The sequence below is a fragment of the Mastigoproctus giganteus genome, chromosome 4, assembly GCF_048544385.1.
Source record: "Mastigoproctus giganteus isolate SK-2022 chromosome 4, ASM4854438v1, whole genome shotgun sequence".
NCBI lineage: Eukaryota > Metazoa > Arthropoda > Arachnida > Uropygi > Thelyphonidae > Mastigoproctus > Mastigoproctus giganteus.
Window position 1 is genome coordinate 198,303,590 of NC_143578.1, and position 27,199 is coordinate 198,330,788.

The 27,199-nt window shown below is 38.3% G+C and overlaps 1 protein-coding gene across 1 annotated transcript in view; it reads right to left on the reverse strand.

Moving 5' to 3' along the window:
* Window positions 1–26,198, reverse strand: part of LOC150087314 (E3 ubiquitin-protein ligase LRSAM1-like) — a 149,941-nt gene extending 123,743 nt beyond the window's left edge. The window contains exon 1 of the mRNA XM_090372444.1: window positions 26,006–26,198. The gene's annotated coding sequence lies outside the window, so the exon portion shown is untranslated. The remainder of the gene's footprint in view (window positions 1–26,005) is intronic.
* Between the last annotated feature and the right edge of the window lie 1,001 nt (window positions 26,199–27,199).

Consider the following 27,199-nt stretch of genomic DNA (forward strand, 5'->3'; position numbering starts at 1 on the left):
ATAACGTGGTCTCGACAATGCTCCCCGCATACACACTACTCGGACTCCCTCCAGTGTAGAGGTAGCAAGATTATATCTGGCAGAGTTGATGTAGCAAGGTTATACACTAGCTGATCTGGAAACCTCCTAGACAGTTACCAATAGGTTCAGTCTGGTGTACTAACCGGCCTGTGAACACCGTTTTATTGCTGTACTCTCGAAATGTAAGGAATATTAAATCTCGCCACGATGTTCATCATAAGTCATCAATCAAACTGCATGATGGAACAGATAAGGAAGAGTTCACTGGAACATAGCTCTAGAGACTAAACATGGGTTCCACCACTTCAAGCCTCCAATAAGCAAAGTGGTGGTATTGCACTGGTCGATGAGAGTTATCTACCACCTAGTACTGCCTGGTAACATAGAGGGGCGGTATTCCTCCATGTGGTGTGGGCGCCACACCTCGACCCCTGCTTACATTGGTTCACACCTGGGTAGTCATCCACCATGTACTTGTGCATGGAGGTTATACCCAGGATTACTAATTTTCTCACCATCGTGAAGGTGCAAGCAGAGGATTTGTCTGTCACAGACCATCTGGACTTTGCCGAAATCGGGTCCACTTAACTTGAGTGTCACCCGAATATCAGTTCCATCAGCGTTTTAGACTCCCAGGTAGCAAGTACAGCTTGTCTGTCATATCTGAGAGAATGTCTGTGACAACCTCAAGGACGGAAGTGGGAAAAGACAGAGAGTGGTAATCAATGGACGCTGCTCATCGTGGACTAATGTTATTAGTGGAGTTCCTGAGGGTTCGGCGTTGGGTCCACTGTTGTTTTCTGTATTTATAAATGATACTGACGATGGTATATCAGGCTTAATGTCCAAGTTTGCAGACGATACCAAGGTTGGCAGGGTTGTTAATGACACTAATGACAGTACACTGCTGCAACAGGATCTAGAAAAGTTGAGCAGATGGGCTGAGAGGTGGCAAATGAAGTTTAACATTGACAAATGTAAAGTACTACATATAGGAAGCAGTAATCCCAGAATAACGTATCAACTCTGTGGTACCACACTGACAGTGGTAGAGAATGAAAAGGACCTGGGGGTAATTGTGCAGTCAGATATGAAGTTTTCTGAGCAGTGCAGACGGTCTGCAAGAGTAGCTCATGGTGTCTTGTCAATGATATACAGGAATTTTTCTAGCAGGGATAAGGAGGTGATTATCCCCTTGTACAAGGCAATGGTCAGGCCACACCTTGAGTACAGTATACAGGTCTGGAGGCCTCATTTCAAGTAGGATTAGAGCTGTTGGAACGAATACAGAGAAGGGTAACAAGATTAGTGAATGGAACAAAGGGTTGCTCTTACGAAGAAAGGCTTAAGTTTTACAAATTACAGTGTCTGGAGACTAGGCATCTTCGAGGTGATCTGACTGAGGAGTATAAAGGCTTGAATGGTTTGAGCATGCTCAATGCTGATGGGATTCTTCCTCTTGCTCAGAATAATCACCTGAGAGGGCATAAATTCAAATTGAGGAAAGACGGTTGTAGGATAGATGTGCGGAAGTTTGCCTTTAGCCAGTGGGTGGTTGATTGGTGGAACAAACTTCCATCTGTCGCAGAAGTTGATAGCTTAAATAGATTCGAGGCAGAACTTGACAAACATTTGGAGCGAGTGGATGGGTGAAATAAGGGGTTGTTTTTTTTTTGGCTGATGCTATATAAGATTGCTTTCTTGCATCATGTGCCTTTGCTAATGCTAATATCATGGCTAGACAACATCAAGAATTGGATGGGACTGAACTGCTGTTCAGAGCTACCAGAGACCAAGAGACATTTGCCAAAGTGGTCACCGACCTCTGTTAGGAGATGGCATAGGAGAAGAAGAATGTGCTTGTGTTAAGTGGCAAACGATTATGCATACTCCAGAATTCTAATTTGCAGCAATTATTCATTGTTGATCATCATATTGTTACACAGTGTTAATAAAACTGAATACAGTTGAGAACCAAAATTAAGTTTTGTAACTTTTGAATGTGTAGGAATGATGGGGTTCCTGGTGTAACTGAATTTATTGGGGCTTACTTATTGGTACAATGCATGCAATTGTTACTGGAGGCACCTCAGTAGCCAGGTGGGAAGGAGCAGCAGTGCGTAGCACACGCTTCTTGATTAGACCGGGGTTCGAGCCCGTCACCACCAAATATGGAAGATGCGGAAGATACAGGAAATGACCACCACATATCCCGGAGCAATATGGCCTTAGTTGCTAATGCTCCTAAAAACCAAAATAACAACATAACATAACATTGTTACTGGAATGTCTGCTAATTTGCTAAAAGCTGATAAAAGCATTTAGTAAATAAAAATTTCCGGGAAAATTAGATTAAAAAAATGTCAGTAGAGTCTGCAGTCCTGCACTGTTCAACTGTTTCAGCATAACATACTGTATGTACTTACTGGGTGCTTTGTTGAAAGATTTCTCTAACTAGGATGTTAAAAAAGCCTTATTAGATAAAAGAGAGAAACTGGCATTAAAAACTTAACTCATAGATACACAATATCTTTTTAGTTTGTTGGAATGAAAAAACATGTGGTAGCTGTAGGAATTTTGAAAAAAAAGTTGAGGTAAACATATTTTCTATCCTTTTTGGAAAGAAAACTTCTCACAATTACAGAACAAAAAAGGAGAGGGTGTTAAGGGATATTTACCATTAAGCAGCTGAATTTTCCTCCAGATTAGTCGAATATTTACTTAAAAGTTGAATTTTCTTCCACAAATCTTTTCTGGCCTTTCGTCATCACCTTTAATGGGCAAATTTAAGGGCACAAAAGGTGATATTGTTGTATACATTAGCACTAATGATATTAAGAATAAGAGATCTGAGGACTTGCTTAACAAATACAGGCTAGACAACATCAAGCATGGTCTGTACTTGTTCACAGAAGAGACGTTTTTACAGGGATGGGATACATTTGAATAGAGGGGGTGCAAGAATATTTGCTTATGCTATCAAAGCAGTGATAGGTGGGTCAAAAAACTGCTAGCTTGGAGGATACACAGACCAATAGTTTAACTAGAGCCATAGAAAGAGGTGAAAGTGATTCTTGCATTGCTATTATTGACACATGCAGCAGCCTGGAACGTAAAGAGACTGGGATTTCAGGCTCTGCTGTGGATCATCATGGAACAAATGAATACATGGGCTGTGTTAGGGTAACTAAGAGTAAGAACACATGCATGTATCCTTGCATGTACACCAATGCTAGGAGCATTATAAATAAATTTAATGAATTTGAAGTACTGATTAAGTCATCAAATGCAGACATAGGAATAGCAGAGAAATGGTGTCCCTCAGACATAAGTGATGCTGAATTTATATATGGGGAATACAATATATACAGGAAGCAAAAACACAACAGGAGAGGTGGAGGGGTTATGCTCTCAGTTAAGAATATTAAATATAACGCAGTGCATCCAGTTGATTTGGGTTATAAGTGCAATGTTGAGTCAGTTTGGTATGATATAAGCACTGGGAAAACAAAATTGAGAGTACAAATGTGTTACAGGACTGTAATGAGTATACTATAATCTGTGAAGTATACTAAACACCTGTATAATATCAGTGTAAATACACCATAGTTTAACCATACATTTAACTACATAAGTAATGTAACGGCATCGTTTGATTTTATCTCATATTGTGGCTACGATCACGAGATACCAGGTATTGCACTACTTTGAATAAATAATGCATCTCTATTAGAGGAGACTACTGTTATTCATTCTCAGTGGGCACCACCCACCACCACCACCACCACCCACATTATTAGGGTACCTGCCTGCCCACCAATGAGTGAGCCAACAAGCTCTGAAATGCAGCCATGCCATCACGGTTGCAAAGTTAATTCCACAATAGGAGAAATGCAAAATGGTGAAGATAATGATATTTTGAAGATTTAGTGCACACGGCATAATATGTTATGGGTTGAAATTAACTATAAAATATTGGTGTAAATACACCATAGTTTACCCTTAAATTTAACTACATAAGTAGTGTAATGGCATCATTTTATTTTATCTCACATTGTGGCTATCTTCACAATGAGATACCAGGTATATAACACTTCTCTAGTAGAGGAGACTACTGTTATTTATTCTCAGTGGGCACCACCACCAAGATGCGTTTCAGAGCTTGTTGTCTCACTCATTGGTATTTACATGATATTATATAGTTAATTTCAACCCATAATTTGCCTTGTGCCTTTAGTCTTCAAAACTAAACAGCTTTACAGGGAAACAGAGTGGTCCAGCAAATCAGAATGTCTCATAATGGGGGATTTTAATTTTCCAGATGTTGACTGGAATTTGTGAATTGGTCGCTCACACTAGCAAGACTTTAGTGAATTTCTTGGATGACTGTTTTCTAAAGCAACATGTTACAGAGGCAACAAGAGAAACAATAATCTTGATCTGGTTATCAGCAGTGATTTTTCATGCATTAAGAATCTGAAGGTAAAAGAACCACTGAGTGGTAGCAAACGCAGTATACTAATGTGGAATTTAATTAAAGACATAACTACTGTCAAGGGTAAAGGCTTTTGCTTTCATAAGATTGACTACAGACCTCTCAAACAATTTTTAAATAGTGTGCAGTGGGACCAACTGATGATGTTACCAACAGCAAATTCTAAATGGGAAGTAATGAAAGAATCTACTAGGCTTTTCATACCAACAAAAAAATAGTGTTCATGTCTTAAAGCTCAGATGAAATATTTAGACACGTGGCAGAGAAGAAAAGTGCATTGGGATGTGTATAAATTATCAGATGATAGAGAAGCCCAAAAGGAGGTTAGGCAAGCTAAGACAGATTATGAGAAGTCTCTGGCAAAGAAAAACAGCAAAGACTTCTAAGCTTCTATTAACAGTAGAAGGAAGGTGTTGAATCACATTGGGTCACTTGACTTTTATGAGTTAAATGCTGATGACCATTCTTGGGTTGTGGACAAACTGAAAAGCTATTTTGCATCCACATTCACACACGAGGAAAAATTGAAAATAAAGGTGTCATCAAAAAGTCAAGTTTCGATTATTTCTTGCCAACTTTTAAGATTATAAATGCAGTAAGAAAATCACTAGTGTGCCTGGTTATGGATTAATGACCTTCATCCCATGCAGAGATTCCCCACACTTGGTGTTGACCACTAAAAGTCACCGATCAAAGAAAAAGAAGTGGGACCGTTATTTAGCTTAAAGTTTCTTATAAATTATAAAATTAATAAGAGTAGGTTATTTAAGGAAAAGATTGCATGCTTAATTATTTTCTTTATTTGCTGTTGTAAGTACCGTTTCACCATAACTTTTGTCTCTGTCACCAGTTGATGATTAGAGAATGGCTTTTATATGCTACTGCTAATATCTGAGTAGTAATATAGCCAAATGGCATCATCCATGGATTAATTTTGAATGATATGCCTATCAAATGCTTTATGAGAATTTACAGATTCAATAGGATTCCAGATGTATGAGAACAGAATTGTTTGGAATTTACAATAATCAGAAAGTGGTTGCTATTGTGCAGATCATCCAGCACTATCCATTTAATTGGGTACAGAGTAGAACAGATAGATCTATGGCAGCAGTGCTTCTGTGCAAAAATGCACATCAGTTCAGTATATATATCTCTTAGTGATTCTACAAGGGCTGTTCATTAAAGAATGATCATAATTTTTTTTCACAACATAACTTTATTAATCATCCATATTTTGAGGTCCTTTTCAAAGTAGTCCTCATTTGATGAAATCTACTTACTCCAATGTTTCTGCCATTCTTCAAAAACATGGTAGATGCCATTTTTTTATATATATTTGAGAATCACTTCTGATGTACTTACAACTTCTTCTGATGACTGGAAACATTTTCCTCACAGTTCCTTCTTTAGCTTTGGAAATAAAAAAAAATCATAGGGTGCAAGGTCAATGCTGTAGAGTGGATGAGGAGCATCTGTGGTGTTATGTTTCTTTCAAACAAATTCCTGCTACATCAAGATTGCAGGTCATCTCTATTATTAAATAGTCCTCAACAGTTCCAGCATAAAATAATACACACTATTTTGGTCCAAGGCAACTGCAACATAATATGCCATCTGAAGCAAGACCAAGAAATGCCAATACTGGCCTACGCAACTATGTAGAATGTGGAATTTTTCATTCCTATGTTTTTAAACAGCAACTACACAAACTGAATATATATTATTAATAACACAAAACAAATTAATTTTTTTTTTCAAATCCTTCAAAACATATGAACATACATATTTTTGATGTTTGTTTATTATAAGTTTACTCCCCAACTTTAAATCATTAATGACATCATTATTATAAGGTTACTCTCCAGTTTTTATATTTGCAAATTATTAATGACTTTCTGTAATGTAATGATGATGCCATCCTGGGGTAACATTACGTAAAGCTGTTGTGTACATTGCAAGATCAAGCTCTATGCTGCCACAAGAAGTGTATTGTCCATTGTTATCATTTGCAATGGAGTTACAATGAAGTTATATAAACTCTTCTGGCCTCAGCTGTGTGGAGCATAAATTGATTTTTTTTTTTTTTTTTTTTTAATCTCTTATTCAAATGACTGTATAGAGAGATCTACAGGATGTCTCAAAAATATTGGTACAAACGTTTAGGGAAGGTAGGTAACATCTAAAGGAATGTGAATCGCATAGGAACCCATAACCGGAAACATCACCATAAGTCGGTAGACTGCGCTGTTCATCAGTTCGCGAGAGGGAAAATTTCTGGTTTACTCTGAAGCAGTAGGCACCGCACGAACGGCATGCATCGATATACGAACTGTGAGCTGGCAGACATGCACCTAGTGTATGGATTAGCAAAGGACAATGGACGAGCCACTCAAAGAATTTATGGAGAACGCTTCCCAGACAGACATGTACCGGACCACCGTTTGTTTGCGCATGTACATCAAAATTTGTGCGATTATGGGTCATTTAGAGGTAAAAGGAGTAGTGCGGGTAGACCACGTTCGACGCGAACTCCCGCCATGGAAGAAAGTGTGCTGAATGCCGTCCAGAATAATCCTACTACCAGCACACGTGCCGTTGCCTCTGCCTTAGGAGTGTCTCGTTGCAGTGTACAGCGTGTCTGCATGACAATTCCTTACACCCCTTTCATCTCCAAAGGGTTCAGTTACTGCTCCCCCAAGATCATCCTGCACGTGTGGCTTTTGCGCAGTGGTTTCTCCAAGGAAGTGTTCAAGACTTGAATTTTCCAGCCTATGTTTTGTTCACGGATGAGGCTTATTTTGCTCGGGAAGGTTATTCAATCAGCACAATACTCATGTGTGGGCTCACGACAACCCACATGCTTGTCATGGGGGTGTGCACCCCCATGTGGCACAACATCGTTTCGCAATAAATGTGTGGGCAGGTATGGTCGGTGACTGCTCAGTCAGCCCATACCTGTTACCATCCCGCATGAACTCCACTAAATATTGGATCTTTCTTGAACAAATTCTACCAGTGTTACTTGACAATGTTCCAGCAAATGTGAGATGCAACATTTGGTTTCAACATGACGGGGTGCCTGGCCATTATGGAAGGTGTGTTCATGACCATTTGAATAGGCTTTTTGGGCGTGGTGGACCCGTTGCCTGGCCCCCACACTCACCTGATTTATCGAGCCTTAGTTGCTTTCTGTGGGGGCCCTCAAATCTATCACGTATGAATCGCCTGCACTGCTGCTACTGTCAAAGAAACTCCAGATGTGTTCGACAGTGTCTGCCAATCCATGCTGCGTTGGTGTCACGCATGCATCGTGTCTCGTGGTGGAACCTTCAAGCATCTGTTGTAACATCATGGAATGCATCCATCTCGTACTCCATTGTTAATATTATGTCAAATAAATGTTTGCCGCTAATTACTGACTTGTGTCATTTCTGCTTCTTGTGCCTCTGCTACTACTTTCCCGTGACATTTCAAGTTATGGGTTCCTATGTGATTCACATTCCTTTAGATGTTATCTACCTCCCCTAACATTTGTACCAATATTTTTGAGACACCCTGTATAACATATCCTGTAGCATGGTTGATTTTAAATAATTCTTAGCATTAGTACAGGCATATGATGCAAGAAATGAAGCTTATACAGCATAAGCAAAAAAAAAAAAAAACCTTCCCATTTCACCCATTCATTCGCTCAATATGTTTGTCTAGTTCTGTCTTGAATTTATTTCAGCTGTCAACTTCTACAATGACAGATGAAAGTTTGTTTCAGCAATCAATCACCTGCTGGCTAAAGGCAAATTTCCACACATCTATTCTAAAACTGTCTTTCCTCAATTTGAATTATACCCCCATGGATGATTAATCTGGGCAAGAGGAAGAATCCCATCAAGCACTGAGCATGCTCAAACCATTCAAGGCCTTATACACTTCAATCAGATCACCTCACAGTTACCTAGTTCCGGACACCGTAATTTGCAAAACTTAAGCCTTTCTTCATAAGAGCAACCCTTTGTTCCATTCACTAATCTTGTTGCCCTTCTCTGTACTCGTTCCAGCAGCTCTACATCCTTCCTAAAATGTGGCCTCCAGACCTGTATACAGTACTCGAGGTGTAGCCTGACCATTGCCTTATACAAGGAAATAATCACATCCTTTTCCCTGCTAGAATAATTCCTGTATATCATTGACAAGGCACCATGAGCTACTCTTGCAGACTGTCTGCACTGCTTAGAAAACTTCATATCTGACTGCACAATTACCCCCAGGTCCTTTTCATTCTCTACCACCCTCAGTGTAGTACCACACAGTTGATACGTTACTCTGGGGTTACTGCTACCCATATGCAGTACTTTAAATTTGTCAATGTTAAACTTCAGTTGCCACCTCTCAGCCCATCTGCTCAACTTTTCTAAATCCTCTTGCAGTAGCGTACTGTCATTTGTGTCATTAACAACCCTGCCAACTTCATGTTGTCTGCAAACTTAGACATTAAGCCTGATATTCCATCAACAATATCATTAATAAATACAGGAAACAATAAATTCTTAATAAATTTTAATCTAGAAAAGGATCTTTCATCACTGGCCACAGCTACTAAAATTCTCAAAGAAACAAAAATTTTATGGGGGAGAATGTCAAATTATTCTTGTCAATGTAATTCAAAACTTCCAAAGGGTACAATTCTGATAATAAACTGCACAGGTTAAAAAACTCACTGTATATTTAAGTTGAGTTACACCCAAACAGGTTTTAACATACAAGTGTCCATTTACAATACTGTATTTTTTATGTTCGCTATGGCTGAACAATTTTTTGCAAAATTATTTCAAAGTTCATCTATAGCTATATATATAAATATATGTGTGTGTGTGTGTGTGTGTGTGTGTATGTGTGTGTGTGTGTGTGTGTATGTGTGTGTGTGTGTGTGTGTGTGTGTTAAAACACCAGATATGAAAGGTGTTAGGACCTATAGTACCTAGTACCATGCATGGGTTAAAGGATGAGAAGACAGACTGACATTATACTTAAATTTCTGTAGACTAGGTATGGAGTAGGAGAACTAAAGGAGGGTTATTCCAAAAAACAGAAAGGATAAATGAGAAAAACTTGATTCTGTGAGTTCAGAGTGGGAGAATGAATGGATGCGTACTGCTTTAAGGAAGTGTTCAGACTTGTCTGAACACTTCCTTGAAGCAGTATGTGTGGGGAAAATTACAAGTGACAATAACACAGAAGAATAGAGCCTGTGGGTGTATCAGAAAAAAAAGTATGCAGCAGTAACTGAATGTCTAAGACAAAAAAATGAAGAGACACATCATTAATTTAATTAACATGCTTTGTAAGAGACACATCATCAATTAACCTAAATGCCCTCTTTGAATAGAGTCAAGAGTCTTGGGAGAGATTTTGGGGGCACCACCCTAGATGTGGAAACAATATTCCATGGTAGAGCTAAATTCTAATTTCTATTCACATTCTAAACAACTATTCACTCTGTATACAAATCTCAGATTTGTATACAGAGTGAATAGTTGTTTAAAAGAGAAGTAACATTAATAGCAAAAAAGAATACCCAGTTTTCCTGATGCAGAGGAAGCAATATTTGTGATGTGTTTATTCCAAGGAGATTAGAAGTCTGGGTAACCCCTAATAGATCTCGTCTGGAAATCTGAGCGTCATACAAATGAGCATAGCATCGGTACACTCTTTTATGTGAGAAATAAGACAGGACTGAATTTTAGAAGGATTGAAGTTAACCAAGTTTTCTTTCCCCACTTGAGAAATACCTGGAAATCAGCATTTAAGGAACTGGTAGTGAATATTCAAGGTATTGAAACTGTGCAGGTTTTCAAACCGGAAAATGAAACAGTGTGTTATCATCAGTAAAACTATAATAGGATTTACACAGACCAGTTAGTTTTAACTTCTGTTCCGGGAAAAATAATGGAGTCACTGGTTACAGAAGCATTACAGGATCATCTAGTAATAATTCAAATAACAATAATAGTAATAATAATAGACTGCAGTAATAATTCAAACACAGCATGGGTTTGTAAAGGGAAAGTCTTGTCTGACAAATTTGATTGGATACTATGATGTAGTTAGAAAGGACCTGGATGCAAAAAATTATTTTGATATCATATACTTGGATTTCAGGAAAGCTATTGACACTGTTGTGCATGGAAGATTACTGTACAAATTGGAGCAGTATGGTATTAAGGGAAAGTTCCTACAAATGATAAAAGGGTGGTTGAGTGGGAGAAGACAGAGAGTGGTAATCAATGAACACTGCTATTTGTGGACTAATGTTATTATTATTATTAGCTATATAGTGCAAGGAAGCCTGAGGCTTATGCTGCACCTGTCAAAAAAAAATTTCTGAATTACCCTGAGAGAGGGAGAGTCAGAAGTAGAAGGGGAATCGCCAAGAAAGAGAAGAATGATGATATCCAGCTCAGAAACCTGGGTGTGCCAAGCCCATACTCATCAGATATGTATTAGTGGAGTACCCCAGGGTTCGGTGTTGGGCCCGCTGTTGTTTTGTATATTTATCAATGATATTGATGAAGGTATATCAGGCTTAGTGTCAAAGTTTGCAGATAACACAAAGGTTGGCAGGGTTGTTAATAACAGTAATGGCAGTGTGGTACTGCAACACGATCTAGAAAATTTGGGCAAATGGGCTGAGAAGTGGCAACTGAAGTTTTAACATTGACAAATGCAAAGTACTGCATATGAGTATAAGTAACCCCAGAGAAATGTACAAACTGTGTAGTACTACACTTAGGGTGGTAGAAAATTAAAAAGATCTGGGAGTAATTGTGCAGTCAGATATGAAGTTTTCTGAGCAATGTAGAAAAGCTGCCAGAACAGGTCATCAGGTATTGTCAATGATAAATAGGAATTTTGCTAGTAGGGAAAAGGAGATGATTATCCCTTTGTATAAGGCAATGGTCAAGCCATGCCTTGAGTACTGCATACAAGTCCTCATTTTAGGAAGGATGTAGAGTTGCTTGAACATGTACAGAGAAGGGCAACAAAATAGGTTAGGGGAACAATGGGGTCCTTTTACCAAGAAAGGCTTAAGTTCTGCAAATTGAAGTGGCTGGAGACTAGGCATCTGCAAGGTAACCCATGACCGGAGCTAGGTTCCAGTTAACCCTTCCCCATCTCTACCATCATGAAGTATGATTGATGACTTTTGAGGTTATTATGAACATCGTGGCGAGATCCAATATTCCTTACATTTCGAGGGTACAGCTCTAAAATGGTGTTTGCAGCCCGGCTGCTAGTTAGTACACTGGACCGAACCTATTAGTAACTCTCTAGGAGGCTTCCGCATCAGCTAGTGTATAATCTTGCTACCTCTACTCTGTCAGATAGTGACTGGAGGGAGTCCGAGTAGTGTGTATGCGGGAGGCATTGTCGAGGCCACGTTATGTCAAGGATCTGGGTATATTCTTACCATGTGTATGCTATATCCAAAATTTTCATTACTTCATACAGCATGTCCCACCCAATTTTTCTTACCATTGAATACACCATGAATTGTCAAACTAATAAAATAACCTTATCCGTGAAAAAATCTAAACCTCCCAAACACTTCCTAATTCATTTCACAAATATATGTGGTCTCAATTCTAATCTCAACGATGTCCATTTCCACTTGCAGTCTACCAAACCCCAATTACTTTTTCTGACAGGTTCTCAGTTATCGGTTAATTCAACTACTACTCATCTCAGATGCCTAAATTATTCGCTGTATGATTCCTTTCGCCTCAAAGGTGGTTCTTGTGCATATATCCGTTCTGATATTCCCTGTCAGAGACTTGGCAATTTAGAATCTCCTCTCTTTGATCTTCTCTGGCTTAAAATCTCTCTTCCTCATTGTGTCAAATTCATCTGTTGTCTCCACCATTCTCCCAACTCCACTAATCACTTGGAGCTCTTTGACTTCCTCTCTTTGCAACTTGACTTTCTCCAGTCCAACTTTCCTAATAGTGAGGTAATTTTCTTTGGTGATTTTAATGTTCACAACTCCAGCTGGCTTCCGTTTTCTAGTCACACCAACCCAGCTGGTCAAGATGCTGAGGCTTTTGCAATTACTAATGACCTTACACAGATTGTTCATTTACCTACAAGAATACTGGACAATCCTAATCATACAGCCAACATGCTGGATCTTTTTCTCACAAACAACCCTTCTAAGTACACAGTCGAAGTGAGAGGTCCTTTAGGCACTTCAGATCACAACTTGTTGATTGTCTCTTCTCCAATGGTGTCTTTATCTTATGGCTATTCCCAACCACGTGTTATTATTATTATTATTAGCTGTATGGTGCAAGAAAGCCTGAAGCTTATGCTGCACCAGCCAAAAAAAAAAAAATCCTGAGTTACCGAGAGAGAGAGAATCACCAAGAAAGAGAAGAATGATGATATCCAGCTCAGGACACTGGGTGTGCCAAGCCCATACTCACCAGATGTGAGCCCCTGGTGTTGTTTGGCATTACAAGAATGCAAAATGGGATGACCTGCGAGATTTCTTTTCTTCTTTTCCTTGGTCGGATTACTATTTCAAAACTTCTGATGTCAATGTTTGCTCAGATCATGTCAGTGAAATTATTCTTGCAGGAATGGAATCCTTTATTCCACACTCCACTTTAAAATCTCGTCCTTTATCTAAACCTTGGTTTTCCAATAAATGTGCTAAGGCTGTTCAAGAGAAGAATGTTGCATATCATAATTGGTTTGTTTCTAATTCTTCAGTTTCATTTTCTGCCTACACCAAAGCTCGCAACAATTGTACAGCAGTTATTAATCAGTGCAAACTAGAGTTTGAACAGGCTAAGAGTAGAAAACTTGCTTCTTGTCCTGTACTATAAGTTCTAATACCTCTTGTGTTTGGAATTTACATAAAAAATAATAATAATAAATAAATTCAAGGAAGAACTGGAGAAACATTTAGAGGGAATGGATGTGTGAAATTGGCTTATTTTTTTGTTGGCTGATGCTACATAAGCTCATGCGCTTGCTTTCTTGCATCACATGGTTCCATTATTAGTACTACTACTACAGTATGTGTAAGGTCATTAATATAGAGGAAGAAAAAAATGGGAGAAAGAACTGAACCTTGAAGAACACCACAATTAGTGGAGAAGTTAGAAGACTGAATGCCATCTACATGATTGATTACCTCCCACCTCTATGTGCAGCCTTGTACATGCACACACAAGTTGTAATAAGAAATGAACTAACCTTTGATCTTCCATATGATGACCTTCAAGCTCCAGTCCTTAGAATTGACATTTCTGTATCTCCCAGTGCTACTGTCTTTTGTCGCTGATGACAAATGATGAACATTGGGGGTGGGACTAGCAGTTGATCCAAAGAGTATACAAAAGTCCACCTCAGGTGCTGTTCCTGGGGTTGATGATGTGCGGCTAACTTAATTCGTGCAGAATAACCAGTGGTAAATAGTGAAGTTTTGCACTTCAACTCCACTTATATGAAACATACACTCAATCCACAGCAATCAGATACCAAAGAAACTGGCCATATTTTTTGGTAAGTTTGCTACATTTCTATTTTTATCCTATTTCATTTTTTTTTTTTCTTCTAACTCACTTCACTGCTTTACTTTTATGTAGCAACAGCAGTACCTCACAACAGTGGGAATTTCTTTACCCAAACATTTCATGGCTTAAGTGCAGCTCCATCCCATTTATAATATACAAACATTTGACATTGAAATAGCATGCTCAATGTAATTCACCCCTTCTCACCAATGACCTCACTAATTGGCTGCAATTTGCCTAAAGGGTTCTGAGACTAACTGTTCCACTACCAGGGACAAGGCCAGCTTTAGGGTAAGGCCAAGTAGGCACTGCCCTAGGGGCACCAAGGGTTAAGGAGTGCCGATTCCCCCCCCCCAAACCTTGGCACAAATTGGTAAAATTAATCATTTTAGAAAATGAAAATTTTTGCATCAGTAGTAGGGAGGACCATCAATCAATATGGCCTAGGGTACCATATACCCTTGAGCCTGCCCTGACCAGGGGTGGCTCAAGGGTATATGGTACCCTAGGTATACGCTTGCTTTCTTGCATCACACGGTTCCATTACTACTACAGTATGTGTAGTATCCTTTTCTTGCTGTCCTCAACAGATCAGCATGATGGTGCCTCTATACACTTCACACATGTACATCACACACAAGTCAGAAAAGCTGATCTCTAATATCTAGTCACTCCGGTTGGAGAGTTTCTCGTTTTCCCTATGTTATAGTGCTCCACAGAGCAGATCAAAAATGTACCCATGATACCCTTTGAAAAGTGCTTCCTGAGATGCCATCTCAATAAATGACCTTCAGCAGTAGCTCTGATTTGGTTATAGTGGAAAGATATATTTAGTCTGTTTGCTTTTTTTGGAGACAGATGATTTATGGCAAACTATTTTTGATCTCTTCCTAAATTCCTTTTTTGGAAAAGACTAGGTGTCCAGTGTCCACGTCTTCAGTTTTTAATTCTCAATAACTTTACTTACTTAATCTTAATCATTATGTATTAGTATATTAATTTACACTACACACCATTGCATTCCCCTCCTGGTGCATCAAAAAGGGGATGAATGAGTGGGGAAAAAAAACAGATATAACTTAACAGAAAATGTAAGAAAAAAGTTTAAAAATTATTATAAAATGTAAGAAAAAAAGTACAAAAATAGAATGGACCTAGAGTGTGAATGAGAATTATGAGTGCAGCAAATGTGTGTCTTCCTACCTTCCCTGGATAGGATGGTGGCCTAGGACCCTTTGCCCATCCAAGCAGACACCATGCTGTGGCCATTTAGCCAGCATAGTGTGGGATGCTGATACTGGGCCGTATGTTCTGCCCCCTAGCCAGTGTGGGATAGGGCACCAAATAGGTGCTCCTACACAGGGATCCTTTTCCTATGTTCTTTTGTTCCTACCACCTGGGTTGGTTGATCTCTCACTCCCCATCCCCTTCCCCCAACCTGGGTAACACCCTTCCCCCCTATGCCTGGTGAATTTTCCCACTGACAACTATCATATCCCACCCCCAGCACAGGATGGGCATCCTGACCTGGGGGTCCCCTTCTGCCCCCTTTCACTCAGGCAGGAACCTTCACTACTGTCCCTCTCTATCCTTCTACTGCTTTTCCCCCACGTCCTATCTCCCCACTACCATTTTCTTATTTTCACTTTTTTTTTTACTGGGCTCTCCCTATCACCTTGACTGCCACAAGGTCACTCCGCTAGTGCTTTCTACTACCTACTGCCCGGCCCCCCCCTCCTCATGGTGCTGGATGGCAAACTAGAGGTTCTGAGTGAAAACACAGGCCTTTAGGCTGAGGCCAGATGAACAACACAACCCCACATGAACACTCACTAACCTGCATAAATCAGACCTTTACAGTTTTATAATCATTACATTGCTTGATACAGAGTTGGGGAAAACTCCCGGAGCCGCATTACAATTAACACTATACACCATGTCCACATCCTCAGTCTAAGTCTCAAACCTCTGCTACAGTGCCATAAAAGGTCCATTTCTGTAGTATTTAGCTAATCCTTCAGTAGGTACAGCTTCTTCAGTTTGTTCACACCTTCGGTCTTTGAACTATCACATGATGGGACTGAGACTGGAGTATCACATGCCAGGTCACTATGGTATTCATTAAAAGATGGCCAAGAGATTGATAGCTGAGATCTAGCATATTTTGTGTTAGAGCACAACTTTGATATATTTTGCACTATTTGTTACCTTGTTTCTTGATAAGTCACTTTTAGAATAAGCTGAGTCTTCCTTTGCAATTATGGTAATGAGGCAATGTTGCAGAGAAAAATCTTTCTGAGTGCGAATTTGAAAAGTTTCAATGTGTGAGAATTTGAAAACAGTATCACAAAATGAAAATCTGAGGACTTGCATTTTGAAATTCACAAAATTTCTGGCACTTACAGCAACATAGAAGATTTAGGACACAAATACAGGTATGACAGTAAGATAAGCAATTATTTACAGTACTTGGAAAGTTTGACATACTAAAACTATTACGCTACACATTGAAACCAGCAGAATTATTACACAAAGAAAGAGTAATCTCTTTGTATAATAATCCTCTTGGCCTGCATGACTTTCTGATCTTGCAACTTTTGTACAAGCTCATCTGTTACATTCAAGAGATTCCATTTGGAGATAAGACCTTTAGATGTATTGGTGGTGGTATGGGACAAGATGTCTGTCTCGGGGCTTCATGCATCAGTCACAATGAGCTGTGTATTTATTGTGTCAGCATATGGGCTCAAACCCACTATCTTACTTGTGGCAATGCACACTAACCACTAGACCAAAACCAGACCATTACATGTCTTTTTTTCATATGCTTGAGCCTGAAGGCCCTAACTGTCAATATGTTTAAATTTTCATTTCAACTCTTTCTGGCACTGGAGGGTTAGTTTCCCAGGAGAAGGCAGGGGCAGGACCAATTAGTGGCCAAGCACAGGACAATTACTGTAACTACATAAAATGAAAGAGTGGTACTTTCTTTTTCTGAGCTCTTTTCTCGGCACTTTTAAGGAAGAAGAATACAGTAAGCGCCAGTTATAATGGTCACGTTTTCAAATTGAATTTTGATTCTAATAAACAGCAATTCTAACAAGCAAAAATCAACAAATATTATCCAGAGGCTATAAAAATAAAGATATAGAGCACAAATTTACACTTGATTACCAAAGATGTATTAATCAATTTAATGATACGTGAAAATCCGAAGAATATTATCCACAGGTTAGCAAAATAAAAATAAATTTATACTTACGTAAGCAGCTTAATTAATATATATATTAATTAGACATAACACTTTGTAATATGATTATAATTTAAAATAGTCACTTATTTTAGATTGCTTTAAATTATAAATTATCACTACAAAGTCTATTTATAGATTTTTCAATATTGTATAACAGTCTATATTCACAATCACTTGCACCAGTTTCTTCCAATGCTCTCCTCAGGACAGCTATAGCTTCATAAGTTTCCCATTTTGTAACTGGAATTCATTCGGGTTCATCTTAAATTATCAGTAACAGACTGGGCAATTTCTTCATCTGTTAAAGCTGTAGTAACTTGTAGATTATTAAACCCAATTATTAAACTCCTGTTCACCCATGTCTTCAGGCTTTTCAACACGATCAGCATCGTGACTTAGTTGACCATCATGAATAATTAATCCACATTTTTTGAAATAGTTGCTAATGCAGATTTTGGAAAATTCATTCCAGGCACTCATTGTCATATGAAGTGCATCTAGAACAGTTATCTGCTTTGTAATATCAGATGATGTTCCCAAACCTTCATCTATAGACTGGATGATTCTATGCCTCATATCTGATCTATAAAAGGTCTTAAAGATGTTTATTATTCCCTGGTCGAGAATTTAAATCAGTGATGTGGTATTCGAAAGTAGAAAAACTAATTCTATGTCTGAAAATCAACTTTGGATGAGCTGGGCAATTGTCCAAAACCAATGCAATTTTTTTGTTTTTCTTATCCAATTGCAAAACCCATTTACAAAGATAATCTTCAAATAAAGAAGCTGTCATACAAGCGTTGGCATTATTGGCATATTCAACAGGCAGCTGTTGACTCCTTTAAACCATCTAGGCCATTTACTCTTGGCTTCATTAACACTAACAGCTTCATCTTGATTGTTCCTGTCATGTTGCACATTAAAAGACTGTAATCCTGTCCTTTATCTTCTTTCCTGCAGATGCAAAGGAATTTTTAAAAATCATCCAGTGGTCTGGGATAGCCCTGTAGTACAACACTGTTTTATCTGTATTAAAAATGTCTTCAGGATTATAAGGGCTTAACACAGTTTGCCAAGAGGTTTTCAACCAAGTGTCAGCTCCAGAACCATCAGAATCCTGTTTTTTTCCATGAAGTGTTTTGTAAACAATATCATGCCTCTCCTTCCATCTTGTCAGCCATTCATCCATCACCTTAAACTCTTCGTGCAGTTTTCAGGAAAATCATTAGCTTTTTGAAGAAGAATGCTACAATTGATTGGTGCATTAAATGAGCTGGCCTGTTTGAACCAAACTAAGAGAGCCTCATCTACTCTTCCTTTTTTCTGGTTTCACTAATCACATTAGTGTTTAATGTGTGATGTGATTTTAATGATTTTGATAAAGATGACTGAGGCACTCCTAATTTTACTGCCACTTCCCTTTGAGACATATTGCCTAAGTTTAATTTATCGTACGTTTCTATAATTCGTAACTTATCTTTTACACTCAAATTCAATCTCTTTCTGTTCACTGACATTTTTTTTGGGGGTAGTAAAATTTAAAACAAGGTAAAAAAGATAAGCGTCAAACAATAACAAAGTCCACAGCACACACAAATTTGAAATAACACGACACAAGCAAGTGAGACAAAATTTAGATATAGAAATGAAGAGCAGATTTCAGTGAAAGGGAAATCATTTCACTGAAACACATTCCACATTTCACCATAATAACATGAAAACACAGAATTCCAGCCATCGGTATTATCAAAAATGCAATAATATCGAGTTTACTATTCATTTATTGTACAAACAGATTTGCAATAACAGAAAAGTCCAATAAACTGGAAACTGCAAATTATTTTTATTGTTTTATGGTTGTGATCTATATAAATTTGACCTCCAGACATTTAGAAAAGAATGTGACCTTTGGAAAAATATCACTGAGGTGTTTAAAATTGATTCTTATAACCAAAAATGTGATTCTAATAAACGACGAAAGTTTAGTGCATTTTATTGATTTGAATCGGTTCTTTAAATTTGATTCTACAAAGTGGCCAATTCTAATCCCCAGGGGCTCACATCTGGTGAGTATGGGCTTGGCATACCCAGGGTCCTGAGCTGGATATTATCATTCTTCTCTTTCTTGGTGATTTCCTTCTACTTTTGTCTCTCTTTCTCAGGGTAACTCGGGAATTATTTTTTGGCTAGTGCAGCATAGGCCTCAGGCTTCCTTGCACCATACAGCTAATAATAATAACCAGTGATCACTAAAACCAGCACTTAACTGTACTTAAAAGAAAGATTTATAGCAGGCAAAGAAAACAAGGAAAACTAAGAGTTGCAGCAGATAATGCTCTTACATTGTGATTGCTCGGTCATGGAAACTTTTGGCACCCAGAGCCCCAACTTTTGAAGTCTGACTTCATTACTGTAGCATAACTGTATGACTATATACCCTTTCTACTAATTATTATTATTATCATTATCATTATTAGCCATATGGTGCAAGGAAGCCTGAGGCTTATGCCACACCAGCCAAAAAATTAAAAATTCTGAATTACCCCGAGAGAGAGAGAGAGAGAGTCAGAAGTAGAAGTATGATGATATCAGGAACCTGGGTGTGCTAAGCCCATACTCACCAGATGTGAGCCTCTGGGGTTACTGAGGAAACAAACACCCTTGTATGTCTATTTATTAGTGATTCCGGCAAACAACGAAATTTTTAAATATTGTCACAGCTCTTTCCGTTCTTAGTTGTACATAATGAATCAGAATTATATTTAGAAGTTAAAAAAACTGTTAATTGAGATCCAGCCATTACACACGGGAATACACAGTTTTTACAGCACACTATCAATACAACGGGATGTATAGTGGATCTTAATAAGCTAGTATTTCTGAAAATTACTTTTTTAACTGAATTTATTTCTATATCAAAATGTGATAAACTACATGCTGCAAAATTTAATATATACTTTCACATAATTCCACTTAAAATGCATTTTATTTGTTTAAATGGATGGGAACACTTCAACATTATCATAACACAATAAAGAAAAAAGCACTTCCTTAGTATTGCACTGCAAAGCAAAATAAGATAGAATGCTAAACTAGGAAAATTACTCGATATCAGTAGCAGCCCCTGATGATTTAAATCATGACAAAATTTTTTTTCAGCAAATTACAACTTTTATCAAATAACTTATTTTATTCATCATGAATGAACACTATAAGAGCTCATGGGACTAGAAACTGGTGCTAATCATGCTCTGTAATAATTAAGCCATCTTTTGGCTGCTTTGGCTAAAGTGTTCCAAAGCACTGGTCTATGCATGTTTCAGTTATTTATTATATGTAAGCAATAAGAGCAAGTTATAGAGTGGAATGCACTTCATTCCAATGAATTACACAGGCCTGACCATTGCCTTATGCAGTGGAATCCCTGCTAGCAAAATTCCTGTATATCATTGACAAAACCCCATGAGCTATCCTTGAAGCCTCTGTGTACTGCTCAGAGAACTTGATATTTGACTGCATAATTACCCCAACTTCATTTTCCTGGATTATTGACTGGATTATTGATTATATCAGTACTTTTAGAGAAAACAGGGGGCTTCGGTGGAGGGTTAGACCTACTGGTGAGTCTGCTGATAGTAATACCTGAGAAATGTACACAAGCTAGGATCTTTCTTGGTTGAAGGATGGTTATAGCAGTCACAATGTTGGCTGGGCATTGGGCTGAAGAAATTGATCTGAATTTCTCCAGGCCAATGGAATGGGAGTCAGTGCTTGAATTGCATCTCTTTACGGAGGTACTGACTCACAGGTACCGTGCAGAATGCTACTCTGGTGGTCTTCACTTTAAAGGACAATGTGCTTCACTGATTATGACTCTATGCTCATCTGATGTGCTTGACATGTGATGGCATGTCTCATTTTATTTCTGTTGTTAGGACATAACTTATTTGTTGAAGAAGCACATGTGTATTGGATTTGTGACTTGACATTCATACTCCTCGTGTAAGTTCTTGTTTATACTCCAGCAAGTCAGTGGAGTTTACAATAAATCAATCAATACAAATGATAATCGTATTTAGCAGTTATGAGCTTGAATCCCGATCCACTCAAAGAGCGTGTGATACTGCAGTTGTGCTCCTGTCTACTCGGCTATGTCAGACCCAAGGCTTAGCTATTTAATGGTTTTGTTACATATCTGCTTATAGTTATAATATGAAGCAGTGTCACATGACAGCCTCTCATTTCCCATGATTTTTTTCTTTTCTAATATTTCTCATAAACACTTCTCATAACACATTACTTTCAACTCTAGTTTTTACTATATGCTATTTGTTAATAAATAGCATATAGTAATTATGTGGACTTCAGAGATTGGCACCTCTGAGGTGACTGGTAAGATTTTAGGATGGGCTGCTGGGTGGCTGCAGGGAAGAAGGCAGAGGGTTGTGATTAATGGGTATTTTTCAGATTAGCATTAGTTGAGACATACGATGGAAGAAAACAAGCTTATGCAGCATCACCCAAAAAAAAAAAAAATCCCATTTCACCCATCCATTCACTCCAAATGCTTGTCTAGCTCAGCCTTAAATTTATTTAAGCTATCAACTTCCACAAGAGATGGAAGTCTGTTCCAGCAATCAACTACCCGCTGGCTAAAGCCAAATTTCCGCACATCTATTCTACAACTGTCTTTCCTCAATTTGAATCTATGCTGCCTTGGGTTCATAATCTGAGCAAGAGGAAGAATCCCATCAGCATTGAGCTTGCTCAACCCATTCAGGGCCTTTACACTTCAATCAGATCACCTCACAGGTGCACAGTCCCCATACACTGTAATTTGCAGAACTTAAGCCTTTCTTAGTAAGGGCACCCCCTTTGGTCCCCTCACCTTAACTCTACATTCTTTCTAAAATGATGCCTCCAAACCTGTACACAGTACTCAAGGTGTGGCCAGACCACTGCCTTATACAACAGGGAAATCACCTCCTTGTCCCTAATAGCAAAATTCTTATATATCATTTACAAGACTCCATGACGTGCTCTGGCAGCTCGTCTGCTCAGCGAACTTCATATCTGACTGCACATTTCCCCCCCCCCCCAAGTCTTTTTCACTCGCCACTTCCCTGAGTGTAGCACCATACAGTTGGTATGTTTCTCTTCGGTTACTGCTACCCATATACTTTGCATTTGTCAATGTTAAACTTCAATTGCCACTTCTGGGCCCCAGCACCAAACACTGGAGAACTCCACTAATAACATTAGTCCATGAAGAGCAGTGTCCATTGATTACCACATGGTGCCTCCGTAGCCAGGTGGGCAGGAGCAGCAGTGCATAGCACACACTCCTTGATTCGAGCCCGTGACCACCAAATACGGAGGATGCGGAAAGGTCAGGGAATGACCACTGCATATCCCCCGAGCAACATGGCCTTAATTGCTAATGCTCCTGAAAACCAAATAACAAACAATTGATTACCACACTCTCCGTCGTCTCCCACTCAACTATTCCTTTATCCTTTATAGCAACTTGCCCTTAATGTCATAACACTCCAATTTGTACAGCAATCTTTAGTGTCTTTACTGCTCCAATTTGTATAGCAGTCTTCTGACATTAGTGTAATGTCAGGAGTGGAGTCCCTCAAGGATCAGTTCATGAACCACTGTTTCTCATTTTCATAAATGACAAAGGGATAGTAGACATGATGTCAAAATTTGCAGATGTCATAAAGATTGGCAAAGTTGTTAATGATCAGTGCCAAGCAGTGCTCCTTCAGGCTGACTTAAACAGACTTCAAAGATGGTCAGAGAAGTAGCAGCTATGTTTTAATGTTGCTAAATACAAGGTCTTATACCTGGGGAATTACACCCACAAATAAATTATACATTTAGTGGAGTTGAATTAAAAACAGTGGAGGAGGAAAAGGATCTGAGCAATACAATACAAGCAGGTATGAAGTTTTCTGAACAGTGTAAACAGGCAGCCAGGAAAACCCATGGTGTCCTGTCGATGATTTACAGAATGTTATATTGTAGAGATAGGGAGATCATAATCCCACTGTATAAAACAATTGTAAGGCAACATTTGGAATACTGTGTTCAAGTATGGAGATCTCATCTGAAAAAAGACATTGAGCTTCTTGGGTGCAAAGACGGGCAACTCTGATGGTGAGATCAGCAGGATGACCATATGAGGAAAGACTCCAATTTATGTGGGCTACAGAGCTTGGCAACCAGGCAGCTCAGAGGTGGTTTATTTGGTCTCAAAAGGGGTTCAGATTGAGGTTTATAGGGCTCTAAGAGGGATTAGTAAAATGAATAAAGGTGGAATTCTCACTATTATAAAGAATTCCAGAACTAGGGGTCATAAATTGAAATTACAGGGATTGAGGTTTATATTAGATTGTACAAAGTTTTCTTTTAGCCAGCAAGTCATTGATTGTTGGAACAAGTTGCCCTCACGGGCAGTTGAGGCTGACAGTTTAAATAAATTCAATGATCAACTGAATAGTTACCTGTGTAAATATCCTGTGGGAAGAGGGAAGCATATAATTTGTATTTTTTTTATCTACTTTGGTTTTTTTTCTGCCAGTGAAGCAAAAGCTTTTGGTTTCCTTGCACTATACAGTGAATACTATTACTATTACTAACATATCTAAATAACATTTAATTATCAGTAAAATTAATCATTAGATATTATAAGGTGGTAGATGACTTTCATCAACCGGTGAAATACCACCGCTTTGCTTATTGGAAGCTTGAAGTGGCGAAACCCATGTTTAGTCTCTAGAGCAAAGTTTCCGGCATTCCCCTTCCCCCCATACTTCTCCTTCAACCCATGCACGGTACTAAGTACTATAGGTTTTGATGCCTTTCGTGTTTGGGGTTTTCATAAAAAAAAAAATAAAAAAAAATAACATTTAATTATCAGTTATATATACAAATCAGCAATAAACGAAATTTATATAAATCAGTAATAAATACAATAAGATGTTTACTTTTATATTTTCAGTGTAATTGTGGCAGTGCCATGGTTAAGAACACTACCTCAGATTCTTTCCATGCAATTGTGGAACAAACTCCTTTGGCAATGTTTATATATACAATGTGATCAGAATTTTCTTTAAAAAATATATATGGGAGAGGCCCCTTGACTTTTTTTTTCTATAATAATTTGGGATGGAAATTACCACACTACCATGTTCACGAAACTTGTGCATGACAAATACTGCAAACAGTGGGAGGGAAGGATTACATTTAAGGCAAAATTAGAAAGCACAGTAATGCAATTTTTAAACAACAGAAATAGGAAAAATGGTAATGATAACTATATATATAACGTTTAATTGCGTGTGTGTTAATAATGTGTAAACGTTTAACTTTCCAGTAATCCACACAAAAATCCCATGCACAAAGCATGACATGCTAGATAATAGAGATAATTTGTTGAAAAGGCAAGATGCAGTGGAAGTACACATAATAGTCTGTTTTACTGAAGACAGAAAATCAGTCTGCAAAACTCTGATTGGCACCTGGTTTTGCTTAGAAATTAAAAAGAAAGCAGCTTGCTTTCTTTTTAATGGGTATGGGCTTGGCACTCCTAACGTCCTGAGCTGGATATCATCATTCTTCTCTTTCTTCGTGATTTCTTTCTATTTCTGACTTTTGTTTTCTCTCTCTCAAGGTAATTTCAGTCTTTTTTTTTTTTTTTGACTGGTGTAGCATAAGCCTCAGGTTTCCTTGCACCATATGGCTAATAATAATAATAATAATAATAACAACAGCATAATCAAAACAATTGATGCACCAGAAATCCCCAAAATTTTAATAAATTTATAAATTTTACTATTACTGATAATATTATATTTTACTATTACTGATAATATAATATTGATAATATTATGTATATACTCGGTACTTTAATTAACAAGCATTCTAAACCTCTAGACCCACCAGTAAATTTCACAACATTCTAGTGTCAACGAACCCCTATCAGAAGGCTTACTTTTGCATATACATAGGAACTTATTATTACCCTATCTGAAGACATACTGTTAATATTCAAAAAGTTTTGGTTTTACGTAAAGCAAGACCTTAGGGAAGGGTGTTAAAAGAAAACATGCAGTGTTTCATTACTCAATTAATGGATAAACACTGATCTTCACTCAACCAAAAGAAGTCACTGAACGTCAAGATAGGGTTGTTGTTTTTTGTACGAATTTTGCTATCTCCGTTTGTTACAGCAAATTTGTTTTAAGGTGCACTGTTCTCGACGCTATTGTAGGGTTTTAGATGCATCAGCAACTTAGAATATATTGCGCCGTATATAATATGCCTATAACTTGCGTGTGCTGTCGTCGATTTGCCGCTTGCTGGACGAAAAACCCAAGTTTCTCAGTGGGTAAAAATATGGTAACTCGCCTGAAACTAACTAACTCGGCCATTTTATGAAGAATACCCATAAAAATTCTTCACGTCATTGCCGGGGTTTGAACTCAGGTCTTTTGCACCCGGTGTGGGGAGGGCAATGATTATACCAAGTGCGCTACACACGAGGGGAAGGTGCACTGACACCTTACACTACAGTGTACCATGTTCTAGATTAATATTAAACCACCGTTCAGGTCAAGAAAACAGGTGTCCATAAAACACAACACTTACATATCAGAGGTCAATTATCATCACTGATCACACATTACTCTTCGTTACATTTATGATATATTTTATTCTGACTTTAAAATAATTCATTCATCCGCTTTGATTATATTATCTTGGAATTGCATTATCGATATCCAACAAAAAGCGGTAACAACAACAAACATTTCTCCATAACAACCCACAATCAAACGAACAGCAAACAACCATATGATGTTTGGAAACGCCATCCAGTGGCAATAAAGTAGACAGTGCACAAAGTGATTTCAACGTGATATAATAATAATAATTATTATTATTATAATTATTATTGTTATTATTTCTCCTTGATTGGGGGTGCCACCTCGTGACGAGTATTGCTACAAAGTACACAGGGTGATTGTTGTTGTTGTTATGTCTGGTGTTACGGTTCGTCGGGGAACTCTCTGACTGTCCTACTGATGCTCAGGATTGCGACATTCTGGAGTTCCTTGTAGGTGTTCGTTGAGAGACCTATTGCTGCTAGACTGTCATGTAGGGTCTTTGGCACACATGTAGTTGACACGATGATCGGCATGGTCGTTACTTGTTGTATATGCCACATCTCATTGATAAGAGTAGGAGACCGGCGGAATTACTTAATAAGTACAGGTCAATGTTGAAAAAAAGCCGTGAATTAGGCTGGAATTTGAAAGTTTCTGCAATTCTGCCCAGACACGATAGGAGGGAGTATATGATGAGACCCCTGTCGATCAATTCGACCCTCAAAAGATTGTGCAAGGCTAAAGGGGTAGAATTTTTTCCAGCCTGGTCTGTACCTGTTAACAGGAGAGATTGCTTCTACAGGGATGGGATACACTTAAATAGAAAGGGTACAAGTATGTTCGCTGATGCTATCAAGGCAGTGTTAGTGGGTCGAAAAACTGCTAGCTTGGGGGAGGATACAAGGACTAAAAGATTAACAGTAGCCACTGGCACAGGTTAAAGTGATTCTTGCACTGCTTCTATTGGAATGAGCAGCAGTCTGGAAAATAAGATGCAAGATATTTCAGAGACTGCTGGGAGTCATTGCGGTATAAGTAAACACATGGGTTCTGTTAGGGTAGTTAAGAAAAAGAACAGGTGCATGTATACTTGCGTGTACACCAGTGCTAGGAGTTTGGTAAATAAATTTGATGAATTTGAGGTATTGCTCAAAGCATCAAAGGCGGATATTGTTGG